Source organism: Lynx canadensis, chromosome F2 (assembly GCF_007474595.2).
Source record: "Lynx canadensis isolate LIC74 chromosome F2, mLynCan4.pri.v2, whole genome shotgun sequence".
Lineage (NCBI taxonomy): Eukaryota > Metazoa > Chordata > Mammalia > Carnivora > Felidae > Lynx > Lynx canadensis.
In genome coordinates this window covers 71600957-71627723 of record NC_044320.2, presented here as the reverse complement: position 1 = coordinate 71627723, position 26767 = coordinate 71600957, and the positions used below count along the sequence as shown (strand labels likewise).

Sequence of the window (26767 nt, the reverse complement as noted above, 5' to 3'; positions counted from 1 at the left end):
AACCGGGAGATCAGGATGTGAGCCAAAACCAAGAGTTAAAGGCTCAACCGACTGAGCCCCCCAGGAGCCCCAGATTTCTTTTATTTTGCAAGGTTTGCAGAGCCACGGTGATAGTCTCGCAGAGGCCGAAGGGCTCAACTTGTTAAGTGTTTCGTCCTTAACTCGTTTACAGAGGTGTGTCACGTAGGAGGCATTGGCCACGCACCTTGGCCTGTTCACACCAACCTCGCCTCGGCCAGCAGGAGGCAGGCTGAGCGCCCACCGCGCTCCATGTCATTGTGCAGTTTCCAGCTGAGCCCCAGTGCGTTTTTGAAAACGCGAGTGTCGAAAAAATGCTCATAAAATATGAGAAAATATTAGCTTCCTGGATGGAATCTGCATTTAATGGACCTTGAGGGATGAAATGAAATACATACATATATCCTTACGCTTACCAGTTTATTCAGGGATCTGAATCAGCAGCCAGATGAAGACACATGGGGTGAGGTTCTGAACAAAGGAGCTTCAGTCCTGGCAGAAGTTGGGGCTTGGATCGGAGGTGGCACACGGAGCAGTCTTGTTCCTCAAGCATAGAAGCTCTCCAAAATAATAATAATAATAATAATAATAATAATGATAAATGAGATGGAGTATATTTTCTTGCAATATTCGGTGCATATTTTATATCTCAATACCTTGACATGTTAGGGGGGCTTCCTCTCTTTCCTTTTTTTAACTTTTGAGTTCATTTTAATTCCAAAGTTAAAAAACAAACTGGAAAAGCTGAATTCTTCTAAAATGCTGTATTTTTCACTATGAGTGCTAGATGGCAGGTGCACACTTCACATGGCTTTAGGCTGCTTTGCTGGGATTAGCCTCTCCTTGATGACAAGAATGTTTTGATTATTTAAATGAAACTCTAGGGCCGAGTGTGGGAGAAAAGTGACATTTGATGTCACAAACTGTTTATAGCTAAAATCCCTGACTGGCAGGAAGACAGGAATCCCCCTGCTGTCCTCCAGAAGAGACTTCGTGGGCTGGGACACTGCTAGGTCTTGTTTAAGGTCTTGCTCCCTAACTGCAACACTGAATCTGACTAACGAATACACACTAGCCGCCCCGAGAGATCGTGAACTGATCCGTGAACAGGGCAATCCCTGGTGTCTCCCTTTCATTCTGGTTGAGTTGTGGGTTTCGAGTATGGATGTAGACTCACCTGGAATCGATTTCCAGGGGACAGTCGCTCACCAAACCTTACATCTGTGCCACCAGACAAGCTTTTAACTTCTCTAAACCCCTGTTTCTTCGTTCATAAAAGGTGGATGATATTGGCGGGGTTTTGTCAGAATTCAGAGAATGATGTTAAGATCTCAGCACAGAGCTGACACAGAAAGTGCTCAATAAATGGCAGTTAGTGTCATTTCATTGTAGAAGTTGAGGCTAATTAGCTCCGGAGTCACAACATCTCAGATTAGAAGGGGCCTTCAAGTCCAGTCCAACTGTGACTCTCCAGCCCCTGGCCAAGCAGTCTTGTCTACGCAGGACCTCTTCCAAGATACTCAGCATTTGACATCAAAAGCCTTCCGTTAAGGTTATGGCCAATAAAGGGGAGGAGAAGGGAAAGTCATATAGAGGCCCGCCTGCTAAGAAGTCTTGTAAGAAAATATCTGATTTTTCTTGCAGGCTTGGTTTTCTGAGCACAAGAGCAAGTCATCCTACCGCAACAGAACGGAAACTCCCGTCTAAGGTGATACTTTCTGAAAGGCACTTTGAAAACAACCCCCCCCTAAATCTCTTATAAACCACAGCTGTTAAAATCCAGAGGTACCCAGCTAGGTATTAGAGAGTTCTTTCCAACACAGCTAATAAATGAGAGGCTGCAATGAAGACCTCGGCGGGCATCGCTGAAGCCTGGGAGTTGCGCTGTGACAGTCTGCTGGTGCCTGGCGACGACAGAGATTATCAGCGAAGCATTGAAGGTTACGCCAGGAATCGCAACATTGCCACCTGCGCTCCGGCTGGGAAGAACGAGCCTGCCAGGAAAAGTCATCGCAAAGTTTTACGTGATTTCCTCAGTGCCAGAGGCTGGAGGACATGATGTGACGCGAGCCCCACCGCCCAGCTGCTCTTTGACCTTGGTCATGAGTCATCCTTCTCCCCGAACCTCGGCGTTTCACCAGCCGTGGGGTGGCGGTTGCCATCACCTGCCCCCCTCACTTGATCATTAAGGGCTTTCACGAATTTCATTTTCACGCGGTGTTTTCGCATCCTTGGCAGGGCGTTGCTACCTCGTGTAAGGAGAAAGCCGTTATCATTATTGACCTCAGGGCCAAAAAAGGCTCCTTTTTCCGGCTTCCTTGCTTATGAAGCCTTAGTATCAAGCTGGTATGAAGCTTTTCATCACGCACACACAAAAAGCAGTCAAAAGGTCACCGTTTGGGAATATGAATTTATCGTCGCAGCTGCCTTCTGTGAAAGGCAACGTGCTTTCGCACATGTAGCGGGTTACAGGGAAGGCTCGCTCCGAAGGTCCCCAGTACAGATGGCCGGAGCTGGCCTCTGGCGGGCACTTCATTAAACAGTCTCCCTTTGACCAACAGGCCTCATTGTGAGGCAGCCCAGGCCTCAGCTGATGTCAAAAGCCCCATTCTACCCGGGGTGGATTCTTCTCACAAAGCATGCCCACACGCATCCCGCGGCAGATAGGGACGGGGCTAGCCCCACAGATGTCACTGCCACCACCGCCGCTGTCACTTTTCTCCGTCACACGATCCCGGGTATCCTTCCAGAGACCAGCACAAAGCTTAATTCAGAGTTTGCCTTTGACCGAGGCACACTTGGCTGCAGATGGGACGGGGCGGGGGGTGCGGGGAGAAAAAGGCGTCCTGGTGTTTCTCCACACTCGCCTGGGAAAGCTTGGGAATTCTGGCTTCTTTGCCAGCGTCGGCTCAGGCTGAAAAACAAATCAGAAAGCTGCCAATGGTTTCATTGAGTCTAGGAAACTGGGTTAATGCGACTCTGTGCGTGAGACCATCAATGAACAAAAGTCAGGAAATCCAAGAGCGCCATTCCCACAGCCCACGGAGGCCTTCCACACACAGGTGACTCTGTGTGCCTGCCCGGGCCCTGCACAGCACCCTTGCCAAAGGAGGCACGCCTTCCCGGGAGGTCGCTGGCCTCGAAGGGGGACACGGTCTCCGCATTCGTTACGTTACAGCTTCACCTCTGAAATTATTTGTGTGGTTTTAAGTCCGCCGCACCCCATTGTAGTTACCCTGCCCCACTGAACGGACCAAGCCTTTCCTCTTTCCACCTCTGCATTCTCAGGGCCGAGAACGGAAGCTGGGATACGCTGAATAAGGAAATAACGGGTGGACGCGTGGATGGGTGGGTGCTTGAAAGGTGTCTGTAAAGTGCAAACCGTTCTATTTCCGCTCATTCTAAAACTATCACACACAAGTGGTTGTCTGCAACTCAAAGCTGCCATTTTATCTAGACTCCCATCCTTCTGATCTGTGAAGGAGGTGGCAAGTCTCTGCCGTTTCAAAGGCAAGTAGAAACTCTATACCTTCGCTATGTAATTGTTGGCAAAATCTCATCATTATTCTCCCAGAGTCCCCACCAAAGTCTACCCTCCCAGCGGACCTGTTGCCTCCCCTCTCTCTTTTGCCCCCCAAAGCAAAGAAAGCCCTTGGAAATTACGTCTAGAAAGTGAGCCCGAGAACTTCACGCAGGGAATTATGGCGTTGAGGCCAACTCCTTGGTGACACTGCCACTCAGCAGGCATTCAGTTCCTGCCAGGCGTGTGCACATAGCAATTATTTCACAAGAAGAATACACAACAAGAGGCGTGGGCAGTGACTTGGTGCCCCCCGGGAGCTGGTAGTGTCCTCAGTGGAGGAGACGTGTTGCACACAGTCATAGTACGTGAGGCATGTCCTACATCCCAAGAGCAATCACGTGGCAGAAACATAGTTAAAATAAGGCATCTGAGTACACAAAAAAAGAAAAGTGGACCAAACGTTGCAAAGGCTAGGGGAAGGAGAGAATGGAATGGTTGGAGATAAGTGACGTTAACCAGGATGTTCCTCACTGGGGGGGAAGCCAGTTCGGGAACACTTGAAGCATGGAGATGGCATCATAACAACATATCAGAATTCCATCACGCTAGAAGAATCCAGAACTGGACAGAGTATTAGAGACTGTGTAAATCAAACCCATATTCATATGTATGAAACAACTGACTTACTTACCAGACTAACACTGAACAACTTTCATGCAGGATCAACCGTGATATCCACAAACACAGTTCAACGTACGTGTTATCAGAAGACCCATCTCACCTCAAAACGACCCCTTCAGTTCTGTTATGATAGTTCATATATTCCTGCCATTTTTTCATCCCTTTGGATAAACTTATGCTTCCAGAAAGTGCACATTAAAAACAAAAAATCTGATTTCAAAATGAGGGGCAGTCCCCCCCCCGTACCTGTACTCTATATGCATAAAGGTCGTGAAAGTCACACACACACACACACACACACACACACACACAAAGGCTGAGGAATTGTTCCAGATAAAGAAAGACAAAAGAAGCACAATAATTAAATGCCTTGTGGGACCCTGGATTCAGATCCTGAACCAGAAAAGGATTATTTCCTTTTTGCTTTCCTATGTGTCAGCAGAACGGTTGGCAAAATTTGAATAAATTCTAGAAATTAGATATTAGTATATCGGTGTTAATTTCCCGATTTTGATCATTTTCCTGTGGTTCTGAAAGAGACTGTCCCTGTTTTTAGGTATCACACACTGAAGTACTTAGGGGTAAGGGAACATGTGTCACCCATATTAAAATCATTCTGTCAGGTCTAAGCAGGAAGAAGGTCACAAGAACCTGCAAAGGACAGTATGACCAACAGGAGGCACTGGAGAGCCTGAGTAATGGGGGATCCGATGTGCCCGCCTGGATCCTGCTTCAAAATGGCACCGAGTTATCGGGCAAATTGCTTAACATCTCTACTGTCCTTTGTTTCCCCATGTGAGGATGTTAAGAAAAAATACTAGCAGCCTACATTTATTAAAACTTTTGGGGGCACAGTCAGTTAAGTGTCCAACTTCGGCTCAGGTCATGATCTCACGGTCTGTGAGTTCGAGCCCCGCGTCGGGCTCTGGGCTGACAGCTCGGAACCTGGAGCCTGTTTCGGATTCTGTGTCTCCCTCTCTCTCTGCCCCTCCCCTGCTCGTGCTCTGTCTCTCTCTGTCTCAAAAGTAAATAAACGTTAAAAAAAAAAAAAAAAGATTCTGACTTCTGCTCTCGTCATGATCTCATGGTTCGTGAGTTTGAGCCCACACAGGGCTCTCTGCTGGCAGTGTAGTGCCCCCTTTAGATCCTCAGTCTCCCTCTCTCTCTGCCCCTCCCCTGCTCACTCTTTTCCTCTCCCTCCTCTCTCTTTCTCTCAAAAATAAATAAACATTAAAAAAAAATTTTTAATTAAAAAAAATAAAGATTTGGTTTTAAAAAAAACTTCTATATGTACCAGGCACTACGTCAAGCACTTTTATGTGTGTTAACAACCTTTTACAAACGAGAAGACAGTTACACAGAGTAATGTCATTTGCTCAAGTTCACACAACTGAGTAGTTGTAGTAGCCAAAACTAAGCTGCTACCTTGTACCCTGTGTTATCCATCAGGGTCCCTGTGAAACTGACATGAAATATGCCAAGCGCCTATTTAGTGCCTGTGCCCCAGGAAATGCTCAGTAAAGGTAAGCTGGTCTTCAGTGTCACCAACATCCCCACCATCGATGATGCCCTACAGACTATCTGCCTTAGCTGGTTGCCAAGTCCTCAGTGCTGAGGTCCCTCTTCTGATTAAATCTTGTGTAGTTTCATCAAATAATGTAATCTGTAAATTGAACCCCAGATAGGAGAGCTAAAGAAAAATTAGCCGTAACATTACATGAATGTATTTTTCTTGTAACACTTGTAACTTTGTAACTTGGTTCCATAAACTTGGCTGGTATGATGCACCTTAACTCGAGGACATTTTTCATACTATTTGGATTCCTTCCATAGGACACCGTAGAGCCAGGGGGAAAAAAGATTTATATTCCATCATATCGTGGTGTACATATTTGGGGCACGTATTTGGGCTTTTCTCCAGAAATTGTGCTAATGCATCTTGTCTAGTAAAAGACACTGGGCGTCATTCAAACCAGATGTTATTTCACAAACCATCTTCCTAGGTTTGTATTTTTTGGTTTTAGATTTTTTTTTTTTAGCTCCTACCAGAATGGCCTTTGACGGTTTTCATTTGGTTGGTGTTGATACTAGGTGGGCCATCCAGTCATGTTCTTTCTTTTTTTTTTTTTTTTTAATTTTAGAGAGAGAGAGCATGAGTGGGGTAGAGGGGCAGAGGGAGAGAGAGAGAGAGAGGGAGACAGAATCTTAATCTGAGCCACCCAGGCAACCCTGTCATGTTCTTTAAACTCACAAGGAGACTGTGTCTTCTGCTAGGGCTGCTGTGACAAAACACCACAGTCTGGGTGGCTTAAACAGAACTCTGTTTCCTCACAGTTATGGAAGCTAGAAGTCCGAGTTCAAGGTGGCAGTCGGCAAGGTTGGTTTCTTCTGAAGTCTCTTTCCTTGGCTTGCAGATGACCGTCTTCTCACTGTGTCTTCACGTCTCTCCTTTGTGTGTGTCTGTGTCCTAATTTTGTCTTCTCATAAGGACACCAGTTATACTGGATTACGGCCCGTCCTACTGACCTCATTTTAACTCAGAAAGCTCTTTAAAGTCCCTATCTCCAGATACACTCATATTTTCAGGTACTGGGGTTTAGGGCTTCAACATATAACTTTTGGAGGACATAATTCAGCTCATAATAGAGACTTAGAGGGAGAGGATGAGAAAATCCATAGGTGCCTTCGATTCTAGTAACACATATGCCTTGGGGCCCACTGTTTGCAAAACACTACGAATCCAGCCTCTCACGCTGCCTGTCTCATCTGCCTCAGCTTTTGGGAGCTAGTCAGGTGGAGGTTCCAGCCTCGCAGAGTTTCCAGAACCTGCTCTTACATCTCCATCAACTCCTTCTTGAACCCTGCTGCCCCTACCTTGATATCCTGCCCAGCCAACTCCGTACCTCCATGTTCAGTGTCATTCTTGGTGCCCAGGAACATGTGCGTAATATGTTGGCACCAAGGCTGAGCTCAACACTCAGCCAATATGGCTAAGCAACTTGGAAATAATCCATCCTCTTAATAGCTGATATAATTTTAGTACTTTATTTACTACAAACGTTGAATTTTGCCTTCAGGCCTCATGGAGAACAGCACTGACAACTCCCAGAAACATATTTGAAATGCCTCACATAGCATACACAGCTGACTAGAAGCGCTCTTAGTGCGCTGTGTCAGGGATGAGGAAAAATGGGGGGTGAAACCGCTAATGCACAACTGAAGCTCTGGGGGTCTGCCCCAGAATCCCTGGCCCGCGTGACCTCTGATTTCGGACCCAGAGCCCTGTAATCCTCAGTCTGCTAATGACTCTGCAGAGGGTTTCGGCTTCTGTCTCGGTTTCCATGTCAGTGAAATCGGGATTAAAAAAATAGATTGTTCTCTTCCCCCCAAACTGCTATAAAAGGGTGAGAATTAGATGGAACGTTGAAACAAACTTGGTGAAAGTCAAAATTGGTGAAATGGTACAATTTTAATTCTTAACTGCAAAAGCCGATTTTAATCCACTAAATTGGTAATTTTTGTTCCGGCAATGTCTACTGGTTCATGCTCATTACCGGATAAAGACTGAATGACTCTCGGAGTGGAACTTTGCCTTCAATCCCATGAGAAGATTCAGATCTATGCTTTCGTCTTCACTGATTCTTCTCAGCTCTAGACTTCCACACTGTATAATATAATATATGTGAGTGATTGTATACCCTTGGAACTAACAGAATCTTATAATCAATTATACCCCAATTTAAAAAAATCCATAGGGTATAACATGACCTTGGTCTTAACAAAAATTTATCATCAAGTTGCCGACATGGATGTACTTATTGTCCCACAACGACATACTTTCAATTGGCAAATTTCATGTTGTGTATATTTTGCCATGAATTTTAAGAATTTATCATCCAAAAAAAAAAAAAAGAGTTCAATACTTTGTGATTTTACAGGGACTCAAGGAGCCGACTGTAGTATGAAACACGACCACCAGGGGACAGCATAGACCTGATTCTGCTTTAGACTTCACTAGGCTCTGGCAGTGGGTTTTCTCCTGTCACAAAGTGCCCACCCTTCCCCCCGGGAAAACCTCTCCGTGCTGTAGGATCTGGAAGTGCCCCCAGAGCAGCGGCCCAGAGCCCCTGACAGCAGTCCTTGCCCCAAGCAGGACTCTAGCTCCTCCTTTGGCCTTGTGCCTTGCAGGGCAGGGGGGAGCTGCTGTTGAGGCCGGTCCCAGGTAACAGGCGGGAGCGAGGACGCCAGGCACCAGTATGGGCGTGCAGTATACAAGCATCAGAACCGACCGTGTCCCAGGCCTGCCTCTTTCCGAGGCATCAAGGAGGAGGCACCAGCTTGGGGGCGGGGGGGCAGCCTGGGGCAGGTGCATGAATAAGGCCCCCAAACCTTCAGGTCAGGAGAGAACAGGAGATCAGGTCGGCCTTAGAAAAGATTACTGGTAAAGAGCAGACAAGCATTGTGTGTTTACATTATTTTGTATTTTCAGGGTGTCTTATCCTCACTCGTTCATTGTTAGCTCATAATTCTGAACCGTCACCCTTGTATTACAGATGGAAGAACGAAACTCGGGACCAGTACCCCGATCCCCCTTGTACCGTTTGTTGTGAGACACAGAAGCCTTGTGAAAGCACATAATCTCTAATGAGAAAAGAAAACCCCAACCCAGGACCAAGGTAGGAAGATCACATTACAACACAGAAGCAGAAACTCAGCAAGCGCCACCCCCCCCCCCCCCCCGCCCCACCCAACAACCACGACTCTGAATTTGTGCGGCAACCAGAATAACCTGTTCTGTCAAGCAAAGAGGAGGCCGGGCACCCGCAGCCCGAGCCGAGCTGGGGGACCCGAGGAAGCATCGCAGGGACAGATATGTGGTGACAGGGTCAGAGGGGCCGCAGCGGGCTCTTTGCTCCACTCCTCCCGCGGTTCCCACACATGGGCTTCCCATTCAGCCCCGTGATTGATGCTCCTGGAGAGTCTGTCTGTGAGCTAATTCTGGGGGCTGACCTGTGTCGGCTGGGCAGGAGCGGGTAAGAGGACCGGTAGGTGAGAGCGGGCTATTCACAAGAGGGCAGCCTCTGCTGGAGCCGAGCACAGAGTTTGGCCGAAACTCAACACCTCTCAGAAGTACAGATTAGTCAAGAGGAAGAAAGGAGAAGGCATTGTGGAAGTTTTCAAGAAGGAGACAAAGATGCCTGTGTTTTGTGTCGCTCAGCTGCCTCGAGAAAATGTCCATTTGTTTTCTTTCCACTCCTTTTACATTTTAAGTGGAATCTACTGAATGTGTCTGTTCAGTGTTCCCAATTTCACCGTTCTCACTACACCTCATGTTGCCATTTTAATGAAGCATCATTTTCCCAGAGGGTGTGGGAACAAAACTTATTTAATGACCTCTCGGAGCAAACACTGGGTTCTTCAAATATTTCCCTGAATTAAGCCCCCTACCCCACGATTCACTTCCTTTTTAAAATACCGGTTTGCCAGTTTACTGCAAGCCAATAAACAGGGCTTTTCTTTGCTCTCCAGCCACAGAGTTCCTGTTGAGTCTCTGAGCCTGGGAAGTCCATGAGAAAGCCCAGACTCCCGGCCATTAGCCGAGTACCCTGGGTGGGGGTCAGGGCACCACAGCCGCGTGCTCGGAAACCCGAGCCACGTGCCCTGCACCCCGGCAGCACACAGATTTAGGGGATTCAACAGACCTGGGATGCCCCTGGAGATTATCTAGTCCGACCCCTCACTTTACAGATGAGGAAACTGAAGCTGGGGGCGGGGGGAGGCATGCGGAGGCCACACAGGGTGTCACAGATACAAGGGCATAAGCCGGGTTGGCCCCATGTGGTTCCCACGCCCCTGCTTCAGCATCGCTTAGGGTAATTGTGCAAATGCAGATTTCTGAACCCCTTTCTAAACCTACTGAACTGGAATTTTGGGGGGGGGGGTACTGGGAATGTATACCCTAACAACGCCCCACCACGGTGGTTGCAATCCACATGAACTCTGGAGGAGCACTAGTAGTAGAAAAAACGGGCTGAGAGTCAGATCTGGGTTTGAATCCCATCTCTGCTACTTGCCCCGCACATGTAACCAACTAATGTCTCTGAACTCTCTTTCTTCATCTGTACTTGGGGAGATCACTGTGGGGGCTATAAGGGACACATGCAGGCCCCAGGGTCTGGCACCATGCACTCAATCCGTGTCACCTGTCACCTAGAGATTGTTGGATCTGAGCCCCAGAGCCTCATTTACAGACCGTATGAGCTCGGGCACATCATTTGTGTCCCCTGAGCCTCGATTTCCTCCTCTGTAAGTGGACATAATAGTATCACCTCCTCCCAGGAATGTTGCAAAGGTTAACTGTAATATGTTGTAACAGCATCGACCCGGCATGAAACAAAACCACCTCTAGGTCTTTCAAATAGAATTCAAGGCAGGGATTTGGTTCCACACAAGGTGGAGGAGCTAGGGAGCCAGACAGAATAAAGAGACCATCTAGAGATTGGAGGCCGGGAGAATAAAGGAAGGTAGTGGCTGTACAGAGCCCAGAGGTCAGGTGGCTGGCAAGAGCTGGAACCATGGGGGGCAGGGCAGCTAACACCACCAAGGAGAGTTAGCTGCTGCTGGATATGGAGACAGCACCCAAGGCGGATGGGAAGCGGGGAGAGAACCTTGGCTCCTCTCCTCCCCTTTCCCGGCAGTCCCCTGTGTGCACCTGTCCTTGCCCAGAAGAGTAGAGGTCAGAAGACAGGGAAGCCTGGGAAGCATATTTCTGGAGGTACGCAGCAGAGAGTAAGTGTGGACACTGGCCCCGCGGACGAACAAGCAAATGCCCGGCACACACATGTGCAAACACTTACACCTCCCCGGACGTAGACGAGGAGGCTTTCTATTGGTGCTTATCGTTGACGAAATGTAAGTGTTATCGATGAAATGTAACAGCCCAACGGGAAAGCTGTTAGTAAGAAAAGTATGCATTTGTGGGAAGCCTACGTTTCATTAGTCACATAGAGGCATCGTTTCTCCAGGGCTGGTCACCCTGTGGAGGAAAAGTCCCGAAACCAGAGTCCCAGAAAATGAACTTCAACTTCTCCACGTGTGAAAGCATGAATAAATACACTGTTTCATAGAGTGCCATATGGGTGCAATGAGGTCAGAGACAGGAAAGTATTATATACGCTTACAGTCTTATGCAGATATAGGATGTGTTTGCATTCTCGAAAAGGAGATACTTTCAAAACACAGGTGTCAAGGTCACCATGACCTAAGTTCTATGTACTTACTTTTTTTTTCCAACTGATTTTTCAAGTTCATTGTTTTCTTTTCAGGATTTAAGATAGAACACAATTTGAGCAACTACTATTAAATGTATGGTTCAGTACTACCAAAGCAATGTTCTAGACAAAAGCTCACATGAGAACCAGTTAGCCAGTGGGATGGGCAACCTGGTCTGTAAAAAAAGGGTTTTTTTTAAATGTTTATTTATTTTTGAGACACACACAGAGAGAGAGAGAGAGAGAGAGAGAGAGAGCATGAGCAGGGGAGGGGCAGAGAGAGAGGGAGACACAGAATCCGAAGCAGGCTCCACGCCCTGAGCTGTCAGCACAGAGCTCGACGCAGAGCTCAAACTTGTGAACCGTGAGATCATGACCTGAACCGAAGTTGGACGCTTAACCTACCGACTTCAGCTCAGATCATGATTTGTGAGTTCGAGCCCCGCATCAGGCTCTCTGCTGTCCACGCGGAACCTGCTTCACATCCTCTGTCCCTGCCTCTCTTTCTACCCCTCCCCTGCTTGTGCGTTCTCTCCCTCTCTCGAAAATAAATAAGCATTAAAAGTAAAAAGAGGATTCTTACTTATCTTCACAAGCTTGACTCCAGTTTTGCTGTCTCCACTGATTAGGCTGGTAAAACAATGGCTACATGATAATATAATAAAATATATTGTCATCTTGAATCTTTTTGAGTACTTTGCATGCATTATAATTTAATTTACTATATAATCCTAACTCTCATGATTATTATTATTTCTGTTTCTCAGCTAGAAAATCATCAATACTTAGAATGACCAATTAACTTGCTCAAGGTCCCCTGACCTGTCATCAAAAAAAGCCAAGATTTGGTTCCAGGTCTGGCTCAGTTCAAAACTGGCTGTTCTCGGCCTCCCTGCACCATTCGCCTTTTTTTTTTTTTTTTTTTAAATCTGTTTTTAAATTTTTTTTTTCAACGTTTATTTATTTTTGGGACAGAGAGAGACAGAGCATGAACGGGGGAGGGGCAGAGAGAGAGGGAGACACAGAATCGGAAACAGGCTCCAGGCTCTGAGCCATCAGCCCAGAGCCCGACGCGGGGCTCGAACTCACGGACCGCGAGATCGTGACCTGGCTGAAGTCGGACGCCCAACCGACTGCGCCACCCAGGCGCCCCTGCCATTCGCCTTTGGGGTGCTGGCCACTGAAGGAAGTGACGCAATCAACTACAGTGGAAAAAGCCCCCAAAGTAAGAGCAAGCATTCTAGATGGCCTGGCCCTAGCCAGTGCTGTGTTCTCACCACAAAACGATAGGATTGGTTAGAAGGCAAACTTCGTAGCTGTAACGTGTGGTAAGTTTCATTAACTCCTGGTTACTTAACAGAGTTTTGGTAACAAAAATGTTACCATTTGGCACCGTATTTCTGCACAGCTCAGGACACTCATATCTGCACAATGAAATGCTATTCACCGCTGCTCTTTTAGTTTCTTGTGTGTTGGCTTATTAGTTCAAACCATCGTGCTAGGCACTGTGAACTATGCTGAAACGTACTATTCTTAATCTCCTTTTTAAAATCTTCAGTTTTCTCCCCCAAAGTACTCCATTTTCTACTCAGGCACGCGTCATTTTGTTGGTTTTAACAAAGACTGTGCTGGGCTGTGGCTGCACTGCCAGCACCCCCTCGAGTGTCATCACTCATGTAGCAGCTGGCAGAGTTTGTTCGGGGTTGGTGAGCCAGGCATGAGGCCAGGACCCAGGACCCAGTGAGCACAACGGTCAGGGTGGCCCAAGAGCCTTGAGAGGCAGAGGGGAGAGTGTGAGGAAGTCTGGAAATGCAGCTGAGATCAACTGGAGGCCCGAGCGGCACCCACGGGCCAGTCTGGGCTTATGGCGTCAGCTCAGGAGGGCTCCCGTGCGACTTCTGAAGGAGGAAAACCAAGTCCCAAATGTGCATGGCTTGCCATGTGCCAAGAAAGGTGAAGGCCAGCTGTCTGGATGGGAAAATTCCCAAGAAGGGCCTACAAGGAGATGCCAGGGATTGAAGGTCTTTGGAGTTGGTCAGAATGACCTCAAAACCCTCATTTTCCCTGGACCACAATGTAGAAAGCTACAGGGGCAGCACTGAGGGACCATTCCCAAGAAAATGGAAAAAGTTTGTCTCCAAAGAGCTAAACCAGCAAGTCTAGCCATAATGTAAGAGGTTAGTCATCTGGTTACTGCGAGAGATTGCTGAAATGTGTTCAGAAACACCCAAAACACCAATCAAAAGGACCAAAGAATTACCGCAGGAAGGCCGACTTGGGAGTGTGATGGCAATTGGGCTAAGAAGGAACTTAGCAACTCAGTCTCCCCATCAGGAGCATGACTGAAGTGGAAAGCTCACACACAGCGGGTAACTTTGAGGATCCAGAGGAGGGGATACCCACACAAGCTGTGCTGAAGGGAGGGGGGGAGCGGCCCACAGACCCCAGCACTGCAGTCAGTAGACTTGCACACACGTGGCTGCTGAAACTCCATGTGATTAATTGTCTACGTCAGACAACTTTCTCTCTTCGCTCTGATTCACGAGGAAATCTCCTATTTTAATTTTACTCCCCAAGGAGAACTGCCAAAAGAGAGATGATATGCTGATTATACTGACCTAAATATTTCAATCAAAGGGATGCTCGGAGCTCTCACTGCAAAATAACGCTGGCCCTGTGATTTATACATCAGTCTCTTGTCACCTGGGTTAATGAGAGTCTGCCCCTGAGAGCTGGATCCACACCAAGTGTACTTAAATTTTTTTTTTTCAACGTTTATTTATTTTTGGGACAGAGAGAGACAGAGCATGAATGGGCGAGGGGCAGAGAGAGAGGGAGACACAGAATCGGAAGCAGGCTCCAGGCTCCGAGCCATCAGCCCAGAGCCTGACGCGGGGCTCGAACTCACGGACCGCGAGATCGTGACCTGGCTGAAGTCGGACGCTTAACCGACTGCGCCACCCAGGCGCCCCACACCAAGTGTACTTAAAATTCTAAATGTTTGAAGCTTCAAAGCGGAGAACCTGACCTGAGATAGTACAGAATCTACAGAAGTCAAGGCCAATTTAGGAGACCCGTGGACACTGACCCAACCAACCTCCCTTAATACTATCCCAACATTGCCACAGGCCACTGTTCACATGTAAACAGCAATAGTGAGTGTGCGTGTGTCCGTTCGCCTCTAATGCTCCTCAGTGTAAAAGAGTTTTCCTCTAAAACTGGAAGAATTATTGTCTTGGACCAGATCTGTGTTGCAGGAAAGGATTCAAGGTCTTTGAACTGTAAGGAAGTTCAGTAGCTTTAAATCATGAATGGTTTGGACACGTTGAGTCACAGAACAATCCGCACAATCTTCTTTGTCACTCCAACCACATAGCCTTCAGAGCCTCCCTTACGCACTTCTGGGATTTCTACCATTTCTTAGCAATTTCAACTGTATATACCAAAAAAATCAAAGAGCACTCTGGCCATAAACAACTAACCCACAATATTTGTTTTTACAATGGTGATATTCTAAAAGTTAAAAAAAAAGGGGGGGGACGTCACTGGAGACAAACCCATATGACCTTGTATAAAAGTTTTAAATTTCTCTGAAGGTAACTATCAAAATTAAAGTTGTAAAGACAAACCGATTAGAAAAATATTTGTAGCAAAACTGGCAGTAAAAGAGAAATGAAACATTTTATTAAAATGTATTCAAACTTGGGGCACCTGGGTGGCTCAGTGAGTTAAGCGTCTAACTTTGGCTCAGGTCACGATCTCACGGTTCCTGAGTCTGAGCCCATGTCAGATCCTCTCTCTCCCTCTCTCTGCTCCCCCCTGCTCACTCTCCCTCTCTCTTTCTCTCAAACATAAAATAAGCATTAAAAAAAATTCAGGGGGGGCGCCTGGGTGGCGCAGTCGGTTGAGCGTCCGACTTCAGCCAGGTCGCGATCTCGCGGTCCGTGAGTTCGAGCCCCGCGTCGGGCTCTGGGCTGATGGCTCAGAGCCTGGAGCCTGTTTCCGATTCTGTGTCTCCCTCTCTCTCTGCCCCTCCCCCATTCATGCTCTGTCTCTCTCTGTCCCAAAAATGAAAATAAACATTGAAAAAAAAATTTAAAAAAATAAAAAATAAAAAAAATTCAGGGGCGCCTGGTGGCTCAGTTGGTTAAGGGTCTGACTTTGGCTCTGGTCATGATCTCACTGTTCATGGGTTCGAGCCCCGTGTCAGGCTCTGTGCGGACAGCTCTGAGCCTGGAGCCTGCTTCGGATTCTGTGTCTCCCTCTCTCTCTCTGCCCCTCCCCTGCTCACATGTGCTCTCTCTCTCTCTCTTAAAAACAAATAAACATTTAAAAAAACCTTTAAAAAAAATCTAAACTTCTTGGGGTGCCTAGGTGGCTTAGTTGGTTAAACATCTGACTCTTGATCCCAGCTTGGATCTTGATTTCAGAGATGTTGATCTCAGGGTCGTGAGTTCGGCCCCTGAAGCATCAGGCTTCATGCTGGGCATGGACCTTACTTAAAAAGAAAAACAAAAAATTCAAACTTTCTAATAAATAAGTAAAAGTGAAAAGAAAGAAATTATATTACATATGTATTTATTTAAGATTTTATTTGTAAGTAATCTCTACACCCAACGTGGGGCTCAAACTCACAACCCTGAGATCAAGAGTCGCACGCTCTACTGACTTACTATTACATATTATATACATGTATATATTTGATACATATTTAAAAGTAAGCAAGAGGGGTGCCTGGGTGGTTCAGTTGGTGGAGTATCCAACTTCGGCTCCGGTTATGATCTCATGGGTTCGTGGGTTCAAGCCCCACATTGGGCTTTGCACTGACAGCCTGCTTCAGATTCTCTGTCTTCCTCTCTTACTGCCCCTCCCAGGTCATCCTCTCTCTCTCAAAAATAATCTTTAAAAAAATTATTTTTTAAGTAAACAAGAATTTGCCTAGCAAAAATTAAGTACAGTTGGGAAGAAAAATAAGATTTTCCCATGCTGCTGTTAACAGCACATATTTACACAACTCTTCTTGACTTCATTATGTGTCAAGAGTAACAGAATTGTATTGTTCAGCCATCAAAAAGAATGAAATCTTGCCATTTGCAATGATGTGGATGGAGCTAGAGTGTATTATGCTAAGCGAAATAAGTCAGTCAGAGGAAGACAAATACCATATGATTTCACTCGTATGTGGAATTTAAGAAACACAACAAATGAACATATGGGATGGGGAGAAAAGAGAGAGGGAAAGAAACCATAAGAGATTCTTAACGATAGAGAAAAAACAAGGGTCGATGGAGGGAGGTGGGTGGGGGATGGGCTAGAAGGGTGATGGGCATTAACGAGGGCACTTGTTGGGATGATCACTGGGTGTTATATGTAAGTGATGAATCACTGAATTCTACTCCTGAAACCAGTATTGCACTGTATGTTAACTAGCTAGAATTGAAACAAAAATTTAAAAAGAAAAAAAAGAGTCATGGAATCATTTACATTCTTTTACAACTAGTGTGACCTCAAGGTTTTTATCTTAAAGAAAAAATTAAAGAAGCAAAAAGGTACATGCATTAACATAATAAGTTTAGTATTGCGTGTAATAGAAAAAATTGAGAACAACCTGAATTTTCACCAAGTGAGAAACAATCAAGCTGTTTATGATGCACGACTTGGTAGAATGTGAGACAGTCATTTAAAATTGTAATATTTAGGTCTGTGTAATATTTTGGGACAATGTTTAGAATATGCTAAACGAAGGTCTGAATATCTGATTTTAAGTATGTTACGACTCCAGCTACAAAAATACATGAGCGTGTGAACGATGTCTGGGAGAGAAGAGGAAACAAGAAAGCTCTCGCGATGTACTAAATCCCAGCTCTCCTACATACTGGCTGCAAGACTCTGGGCATATTACTTAATGTCTCTGTGCCTCAGTTTTCCAGTCTGAGGATTAAATGGTATACAGATTAAATGAGTTATTATAAGTAAAGATGCTTTTAAAACTTTGTATTTCATGTGTAACACAAAATAAGTGCTGTACAAATGTTTATTATTGGTCATTACTCTTCATCATATTGTTACCATAGCCTTTATAATACATAAAAATTGGACCAGATAATTTTTTTTTTAAATCCTTCTCTAATATGTATACGTGGTTGTCAAAACTTACTTTATTTCTATTAAGAATATCTCATAGTCGGGGCACCTGTTTGGCTCAGTCAGTTGACCATCTGACTTCGGCTCAGGTCATGAGTTCCAGCCCCACATCGGGCTCACTGCTGTCGGCACAGAGTCTGCTTCAGATCCTTTGTCCCCCTCTCTCTCTGCACCTCCCCTGCTTGGGCTATCTCTCTCAAAAATAAATAGACATTAAAAAAAAAAAAAAGAAAGAAAGAATATCTCATAGTATCCTTAGGAACATTTCAGTTCAATGAACACGTGTTGCGTACCTGTAATGTACCCAGCATCATGTGGCCCCACCCCCATGGAGCTTACAGTCAGCGAAAGCATAACGAGCCACACGGGTGTGACAGTCACGGTGGCCTCAGGCCTGCACACCACCTTCCCATCCCAAATTGCAAATACCACTCCGTGATTTCATTTTTTGTCACTGTTAATGCACCCTGAACATTTTCTTTACATTTTATATTTATATAACTCATCTTAAGGCTTATAAAATCTGCCTCTGTGTTAAATGAACTTTTTATTTTTACTAGATTCAAACAAATGTAGTAGTTTTAATGCCCTGTCAATATTTCACAACTGTCATTTCACAACTGTCATATATCATTTAGGTGTTAGCACCTAAAAAAAAAAATGTGTGGTGTTTCAAAATATGTTTAAATCCCAATATTTTTTGTATCTTATCCTTTGAAATTAACATCGACTCTTCATTCTGTAAAGATACAGGGTATTTCCATCCTCCTTCAACATATTGAAAATATTTTCCCATATTTTCAATCATTCAGTAAAGGTTTATTGAGAATGTATTATTATTTTTTAATGCTTATTTATTTTTGAGAGAGAGAGAGTGTGTGAGCAGGGGAGGGGCAGAGAGGGAGGGAGACAAAGGATCTCAAATGGGATCTGTGCTGACAACAGATAGCCTGAGGCAGGGCTCAAACTTACTGACCCTCAGATGATGACCTGAGCTGAAAGTCAGACGTTTAACCTACTCAGCCACCCAGGCAACCCGAGTATGTATTACATACCACACACACACACACACACACACACACACACACACAGTGCTAGGCACTGTGGATAAGAAGAGAGTTTCTCTCATGGGGAGAAAACCTAATCACAATGCAAAGAATAGGAGTTACAATATTGTGTCCAGGGGCTGTGGAGCAAAGAGTAGGAACCCAAAGGAAAGCTTTCCGACTCATTCTGAAAAGATACACAACTCCTAGGAAAGAGTTCCAAAGAAGAAGTCATGGGAAGTCAGTCTTGAAGGACACTGGGTGATAGCTACACAGATAGAGCTGGAAGAGGCTTCCAAGAAAAGAGCACAGACTATGCAAAGGTAAGAAGGTGTAAGAGAGAATGGCATGTCCCCAAAATGCTTACGGTGGATGGAACAAAGCATGGATGGAGGGTGTTAAGTGAGCAATGAAACCAGAGCTTCCCCACAAATCCTGCTAAAGACACTGAGACTTATCCTTATGGGGAAGGAAAGCCATTAAAAGCATGTAGACCAAGGAATGAAATTTTCAGATTTTCATCTCCAAAGATCTATCTAATGATCATGCAGAAGACACTGCAAAAAGAGACCAGCCAAGGAGTGTGGCGAGCAGTAAAAAGGGAAGTTAAGAAGGCCTGAACTAAGATGTGACAGCGGAGGAGGGGTAGTGCACATATTTAAGACAATATAGACGACTAAGCTTAAAAAAGAAAAGCCACAACCTAAACGCTGTGCAAAACAAAACAATCGCTTAATTGCATGAAAGAGATCACAAGAAAGCAAAGGACCACACTCAGTAAAAGTAAAGATAGAAAAGCCTGCAACTAACAGAGATGACAAGGGAGCTACCCAGTCTTGATCAAAACTAGGCGGGAAAAAAATCCTTTTCTGAGAACTTGAAATGATGGGCCTCTGCCCTCACCTGGGTTTGTGGTTAAAATTTACACAACGCAAGGGTTCTGGAACACCAAGCCTAAGGAAATGGCATACAACATGGAGCACTATGGGGCAAGCCCTACATGAGTAAAAAAAATAATAAAAAAAAGAAGACGAAAAAACAGAATAATAGGCTACCGTCAATATAGAAATTAGTACTACCTCTTGTAATATGTGTTGTATTTATACAGACCATCTCTGGATTACATCGATGTGTCCCAAGCTCAGGCTCAGTCTTCGGTCCCCATCTCCTCTCTAGTGATACTCTGTTGGTGATCCCACTGAGTCTCAAGGCTTGAAGAATCACCTATAAACCCATCACTGCTCACACTTCTCCCCCCATTTCCAGATGGGGATATTCAATGGCCAGCTCAAAATCTCCACTCAGATGCCTAAGGGACATCAAAAACCCAAACTTCTCTTACATCCCCTCAAGCCTGGGCATCCTCGTGCTTCCCCCATTTTTATCGAGTTATTCAGTCCCAAAAACTTGGTACCATTCTTGACTCCACTCTTATTCTTAGATCTATTCATCAGAAAAGACTGCTGGAACTATCTTCAAGATGTATCCAGAATCCCACTTCTTTGGACCTCCTCAACAGCCACCCCCTGGGCAAAGCCATCACCAGAAGAATATCTGAATTGCTCACCAAGTCTCCAGCAGATGCCCCTGCTTCTACCATAGCACCCCCTACCCCAACTACACACACACACACACACACACACACACACACACAGCCTAATTTACATTTAAAATCCAGAGTGATCCTTAAAAATATAAGTAAGCTCATGTCACCTCTACACCTAAAACCCTTCAATGTCACAATGTCAAAGTAAAAACCAAAGTCCTTAGAATGGCTTATAAGAACCTGTCTGATCTGTGCCCCTGTACCTTTCTGATCTCCTGTGAATCCACATTTCTGCACCTCACTCCAGCACACGAGGCTCCTTCCTACTCCTTGATCATGTTAGGCATGTTTCTACCTTATGCCCTGTGGTGTAAGCTGTTCCCTTGAACGTGGGGAAGTGGACAGGCACCTCCCAGTTATCCGCTTGCTAATTCCCTCGCTTCTTAAGTCTTTGATCGAATCTCACCAAGTCAAGGAGGCTTATCATGAGCACATCATTTAATACTGCAGCCTGCCCCCTGCCCCAGCACTCTTGATCCTTCTAACACCGTTTTTCTTGCCCTGTTTCCCATATTGCTCTCTCACCTTTATATACATAAAGGTGTGTGTGTTGTGTGTGTGTGTGTGTGTGTGTGTGTAGTATATATAATATATATACTTACATAGAGAAAGAATTGAAAACAATAAGGAAATAAAACAGTCAAGAAAGATCTTAAAGGTTAAAAATTAAAACTTCTAGAAATGGAAAATACTGAAATATGCTGAAATTTCAAACCCTCAATGGAGGTGTTAATCAGATCTGTACTTCTTTCCAGATACTCTGGAAAATTCTGAGAAATAATCCACAGTGCAACATAGAATAACACAAGTAGAAATATGAAAAATTTTAAAGGGGAGAATAGAAAACATGGGGGAGAGAAAAGATTCAAATAGATAATGGCTGATAATTGTCCAGATTTAATGAAAGAAAATGGTTCAATTTTAAGATATAGCTCCTAAGCAAGATAAGTAAAAATAAACCCGTGTCTACACACATCACAGGTAAGCTACAGAACACCCATTAGAAATTTTTAGGGCAAACAGTAAGTAAATACAGGTTACCAAAAAAAGGAATAACCTCTTACTCAACAACAGATTTCTTTTCAACAGTTACAGAAGATAGGAGACTATTTAAAATTAGCCCCAAAAGGCTGAGAAAAAAAAAATGACAGACCCTAAATTTCACTCAAGGATTAGGGTGCAAGTAAAGACATTTTTGGAATAGGAAAGTAAGTGTCTTAGCTCTGGCTGCTATTGCAAAACACCACAGCCTGGGGGCTTAAACGACTGGGGGCTTGCTTCTCACAGTCTGGAGGCTGCAAAGTCCAAGATCAAGGGGCCAGCCAATTCAGTTCCTGGTGACGGCCCTCTCTTCCTGGCTTGCAGAAGGCTGCCTTCTCCCTGTGTTCATAAACAGTAGACAGAAAGAGAGAGTTCCGGGGGTGCCTGGGTAGCTCAGTCGGTTGGGCGTCTGACTTTGGCTCAGGTCATGATCTCAAAGCTTGTGAGTTCAAGCCTTGCGTTGGGCTCTGTGCTGACAGCTCGGAGCCTGGAGCCTCTTCAGATTCTGTGTCTTTCTCTCTCTCTCTCTACCGCTCCCCCGCTCACTCTCTGTCTCTCAAAAATAAATAAACATTAAAAAAAACTTTTTTAAATAAAAAAAAAAGAGTTCTGTCCTCTCTTCTTCTGATAAAGACACTAATCACATCATGAGGGCCCCCACCCTCATGATTTCTTCTAAACCTAATCACTTCCCAACACTCCCCCTTCAAACACTATCCCATTGGGAATTTGGGGGAGGCACATTCAGTCTGTAATACGAAGACAAGAAGGTTACCGCTACTAGATCATTAAAGGAAATATTGATAACAGATATATTCAAGGAAGAAGGAAATTGGAAGCAGACTAAATTAAAAGTAAAAAAGATATCATGAGTAAAGAAGTTAATTAACAGGTAAGTAAATCTAAAACAAACATTGTCTCATACATTGATAAAAGTGCATAGTAAGAGTTACAGAACTGAGATGGAATGACCCAGCTAGACAATAACAACCTGTGAAACTGTGCGGGGTAGTGATTGGACTTAAACCTTTCCTAGAAACTCGTATAGTTTAGCAGGAAGGTGTGGAAAGATTCTAACAGAGTGTAGTAAGTATGCACGCTAAAATGTGAACGTGTGAGAGAACGAAATTAAAACCCGTTGACAAGGGAGAAATGGAACGAAGAAACCCCTATTAGAAAAAAAGAAAACACGGGGCCCCTGGCTGGCTCAGTTGGAGCCTGTGATTCTCGATCTTGGGGTTGTGGGTTTGAGCCCCATGTTGGGTATGTTTAAATATTATTGAACTATATTTGATAGTGGGTGCTGTCGAAAATATGCAGCTACTTGCACCAATGGCAGGTGCAGCTTGCTTCTGAGAGCTGGCGCAAGGGTGGGGTGCGAGCCAGTTGCCCAGTTTCAAGCACTGGGGAGTGGAGTGAATAATCACTCCTCTTTGTTAATTTCTGAGCTCAGGATAGGCTCTCCTGAAGACAGCCAAGTGTGAGGGCTTCTTGCTGACGTGTCTCACTGCGACAGAGGTGATGATGCTTGCAGCAACATTCCAGGGCAGATTAAGAAGAAAACTCACCTCCCCAGTTGAAAGCCAGGGGCAAGGGAGAGGGATCCCAGCCCTAGTGCCGACAAACAGATACACAGAACTTCTGGCAATGGCTATGAGCAAATGGAGTCCCAGAAATTAAACGAATGATTTAAGACAGTTGCATTGCCAGAAAAAGAAAAAAGAGTAAGAAAGAAGAAAAAAACCAACAGGCCTGGTGAACAAGGCCCCACGATTTCTCAGTTCCTAAAACTATCCTGAGGTCCAAGTATTCTAACAGAAAGTGAACTGCTGCGAACACATCATCCACCCCCAGATGGCCCTAAAAAGCACTGGACAAGGGCGATCCAGCAGTCAGAACCTGAGGTCACATCACCTGACCAAGGACCTCGTTCCACTGCCACCGATGAGATGACTAATGGATGCACATGAGAATCTGGGGTTCAGTAATTTATCGACAACAGAAGGCACGAGCTCTGGACCCACCACCAATGATAGCTGTTCTTTTTTTATTTTCTGAGCGGGAGGTTTTTACTGTGGCTATTCCAATTTTCCCTACACCATTTTGTACTAGATGCATATGAAGTTTTTACCCGGAAAGAGTCCATAGGTTGCAAGATAGTGAGATATCAAATGTAGACAAGAACACGACTAAATTGGAAGAGGCACGGAATTCTCCCGGAAATCATGTGCTCTGATTGTGAAAAATATCTCCATAAAAACTCTTTTGGATGCAGTGGCAGAACATGACCTGGGGGTATGCTGTGTAAGAACAGGGCATAGACGGTATAGAAATGATATACACGTGGTTCAAGTAGATCATCTTAGGTTGGGGATCTTTAAATGTATAAGAAAAAAAAGGCGTCTATGTGTGGCAGGGGAGAGGGTCTTACAGTTTTCCCAGGACAAACCCATTTACCCCACTCTGGGAATGCCCTATCTGCACCCTAACCCCATTGCCATCCACGCGGCCAGAGCAACAGGGCTCCTAGAGGCCATGTTTATAGAAGACGACTGCTCCCCAAGCCATACTTGATGGGACCAAGGATGTACACCTGTTCCAAACTGAGCCAAGGAATTTGGAAATGCACTCAACACACCTCCACTTCAGCGAGGGTCTCTCCTGGATGGGGGAAAACGAAGCCCCAGGATTTGACTGTGGCCCTGCTTTCCAATGTGAAGAAGGAGAAGTAGTGAAAACCAGTCTACAGAGAGGAAGGCTCAAGAATGAGAGACCAGCAGAGGCCAGCACAGAGAGACATGTGATGGACTTCTAACCCTTGATTCCAGTATGAGCCATAGATTACATCCCTGCCCTTGGGTTTCAGGAGACATCCCCTTACCTTTAAAGTTAATTTATTTATTTTGAGAGAAGGAGCTGGGGAAGGGGCAGAGAGAGAGGGAGAGAGAGTCCTAAGCAGGCTCTGTGCTGACAGCCTACTCGGGGCTAGAACTCATGAACCGTGAGATCATGACCTGAGCCGAAATAAACAGTTGGATGCTTAACTGACTGAGCTGCCTAGGTGCCCCTCCCTTACCTTTAAAAACAAAGCCCCCCTTGGGGCACCTGGGTGGCTCAGTCTGTTAAGCGTCCAACTTTGGCTACGGTCATGATCTCACAGTTCACGAGTTCAGGCCCCACATCAAGCTCTGTGCTGACAGCTCAGAGCCTGGAGCCTGCTTCAGATTCTGTCTCCCTGTCTCTCTGCCCCTCCCTTGCTCATACTCGGTCTCTCTCTCTCTCTCTCAAAAATAAATAAAACATTTGGGGCGCCTGGGTGGCGCAGTCGGTTAAGCGTCCGACTTCAGCCAGGTCACGATCTCGCGGTCCGTGAGTTCGAGCCCCGCATCAGGCTCTGGGCTGATGGCTCAGAGCCTGGAGCCTGTTTCCCATTCTGTGTCTCCCTCTCTCTCTGCCCCTCCCCCATTCATGCTCTGTCTCTCTCTGTCTCAAAAATAAATAAACGTTGAAAAAAAAAATTAAAAAAAAAATAAATAAAACATCAATAAAAAAATTTTTTTAACAAAGCCTCCCTTTTGGCGTAAGCTAACTCAAATCAGTTTCTGTAATTTGCAACCAGTGGAATCCTAAGTAATTAGGAGATTCCTCCTAGGATTTGAGGCCTTCCTTTTTCTGTATAGACAACCTTTGTTTCTAGACTTTTCTGTGTACAGGAACATACACATGTGATTGTAAACATAGACTACATGAGGAGACGGAATGAGCCATTCATTGGGCCATCTTATTCCAACCATCTTTCCTCCAATCTGTTTCCATCATGGAATTATAACTTCCTCACACAGTCCACCCACTGTAAAAATGGGTCTCAATGTTCCCCCAAACCGTCTTCCCTGGTACTAACATGAGGAGAGGGTGGGGCTTTGAGTGGCCAGGAATGGAGAGCCCTGAGCTTAGTTCAGCTCTTCGTTGCTGCCCTGAGCAAGTCTGCCTGCTTCAGAATCCGATTTCAGGAGATGCGCTTCTCACAGGAAGAGAAAACCCCAGGTGAATGAGGAAAAGTCGGGTCTACAGGAAGGATTCAGTCTCTCAGAAGCTTATCCCAAGGAACATTTGGAGGGACATGCGCTCACGAGTATAAGGTGTGATTCTTCCTCCCCGCCACCCCCCGGTCCCCATCCTTAGAGTTCAGAGATCAATCCACGCAAGAAAAATGTGAGGCCCTCCCACACCCTGTCTGATGACGTCAGCCTCCGTTTACTGCTCAGCATGGCAGAAAACCAGCTTGATCTTTTTCAAGTGGTGGGATAAACACTTGTATAGAATCCATTTGTTGCTCTTAAAAATCATTTTAATTTAGTATTTGTGTATTTAAGGAAGTCATGAAGTTTAACTACTGAAGAAGTCTTTTCTCAATAATTTTGATTTGGTTATCATGAATTTGAGGCATCGATGGAGTATGGATGTTCCAGTGTTAAGTAATGACCTTCCCTTGGTTCAAAGTAGAAATGAATTAAATAAATATGAGTCAAAATTAATCTAGGGAATTAAGATGAGATATTTTTAAACGTTGTCCATAAATATTATAACGCTCGAAATTTAAATACAAACGTGCATGAACTTTCAGAATTATTTCCATCTATTTACTTGATAAATCCTGACTCAAGGAATGGCTGTGCTGAATTCAATCAATTATCTTTAGGTCATCTCGTGACAGTTTAATTGTCCTTGTGTGGCTTTGGCTTTTAAGTGCAAACATTACACTCATTTTCCCACACACGGTATGTTACTACTACATATGGTACAGTGCATGATTTACTAGAAAGCTGCTTGCAAAGGAGGTCTGTAGAATGAAAATTTCTTCTGCTCCTGCTGCTAAAACATATTTTGTAGATTTAAAATATATTCATGGAACCAAGTCTTCTGAGTCTTCATCCTCTATGACTGGATTTCTCAATGTGCCAAGTATTTTTTTATATTGCTCATTTTAGTAAACCTTTTTATGTCCCCTAAGTTCTCAATGGAATGACACCCGGCCCATCTGTTCTTCTGTCTAGCTCCTCGGTAAGTCCCCTGCTATGTTGCCAAGGCAACAATACCTGCTATGACATCAATCATAACAAATGGCTATCCCTTCCCTAGACTTCAGATTCCGAATGCAACACTTGGCTTTCAAAACCCTGGTTTTTTATCCTTAGGGTTAACGATTCTTCTTTAGGGGACACCTGCCTAGAGTGACCTTGCCACAGTTTCCTCAGCCAGAAGCTTCCTTCCATAGTTAGGAAGCCCATCGCTCTAAAGCCAGTAGTATCTTATCTTTCACCCTGGCTGACTCAGTCTCTCACAAAAGCATCTAGAATTGCTGGGGATAGAAAACCACTGGGAGGAGGACTCATACCGGTGGTTTTCAACCTTCATCGTGACTCAGAATACCCCGGGG

General features: G+C 45.1%; 2 long non-coding RNA genes across 3 annotated transcripts in view; one reads left to right on the top strand and one right to left on the bottom strand.

The window, feature by feature from the left end:
* LOC115506384 overlaps positions 1-2748 on the top strand; it is a 55858-nt gene extending 53110 nt beyond the window's left edge. For both annotated transcript variants that reach the window (XR_004343168.1, XR_004343169.1), the window contains one exon: positions 1663-2748. This is a non-coding gene — a long non-coding RNA (uncharacterized LOC115506384). The remainder of the gene's footprint in view (positions 1-1662) is intronic.
* Positions 2749-2861: 113 nt separating this feature from the next.
* LOC116737876 overlaps positions 2862-26767 on the bottom strand; it is a 72117-nt gene continuing 48211 nt past the window's right edge. Inside the window, exon 5 of the long non-coding RNA XR_004343170.1 lies at positions 2862-2932. This is a non-coding gene — a long non-coding RNA (uncharacterized LOC116737876). The remainder of the gene's footprint in view (positions 2933-26767) is intronic.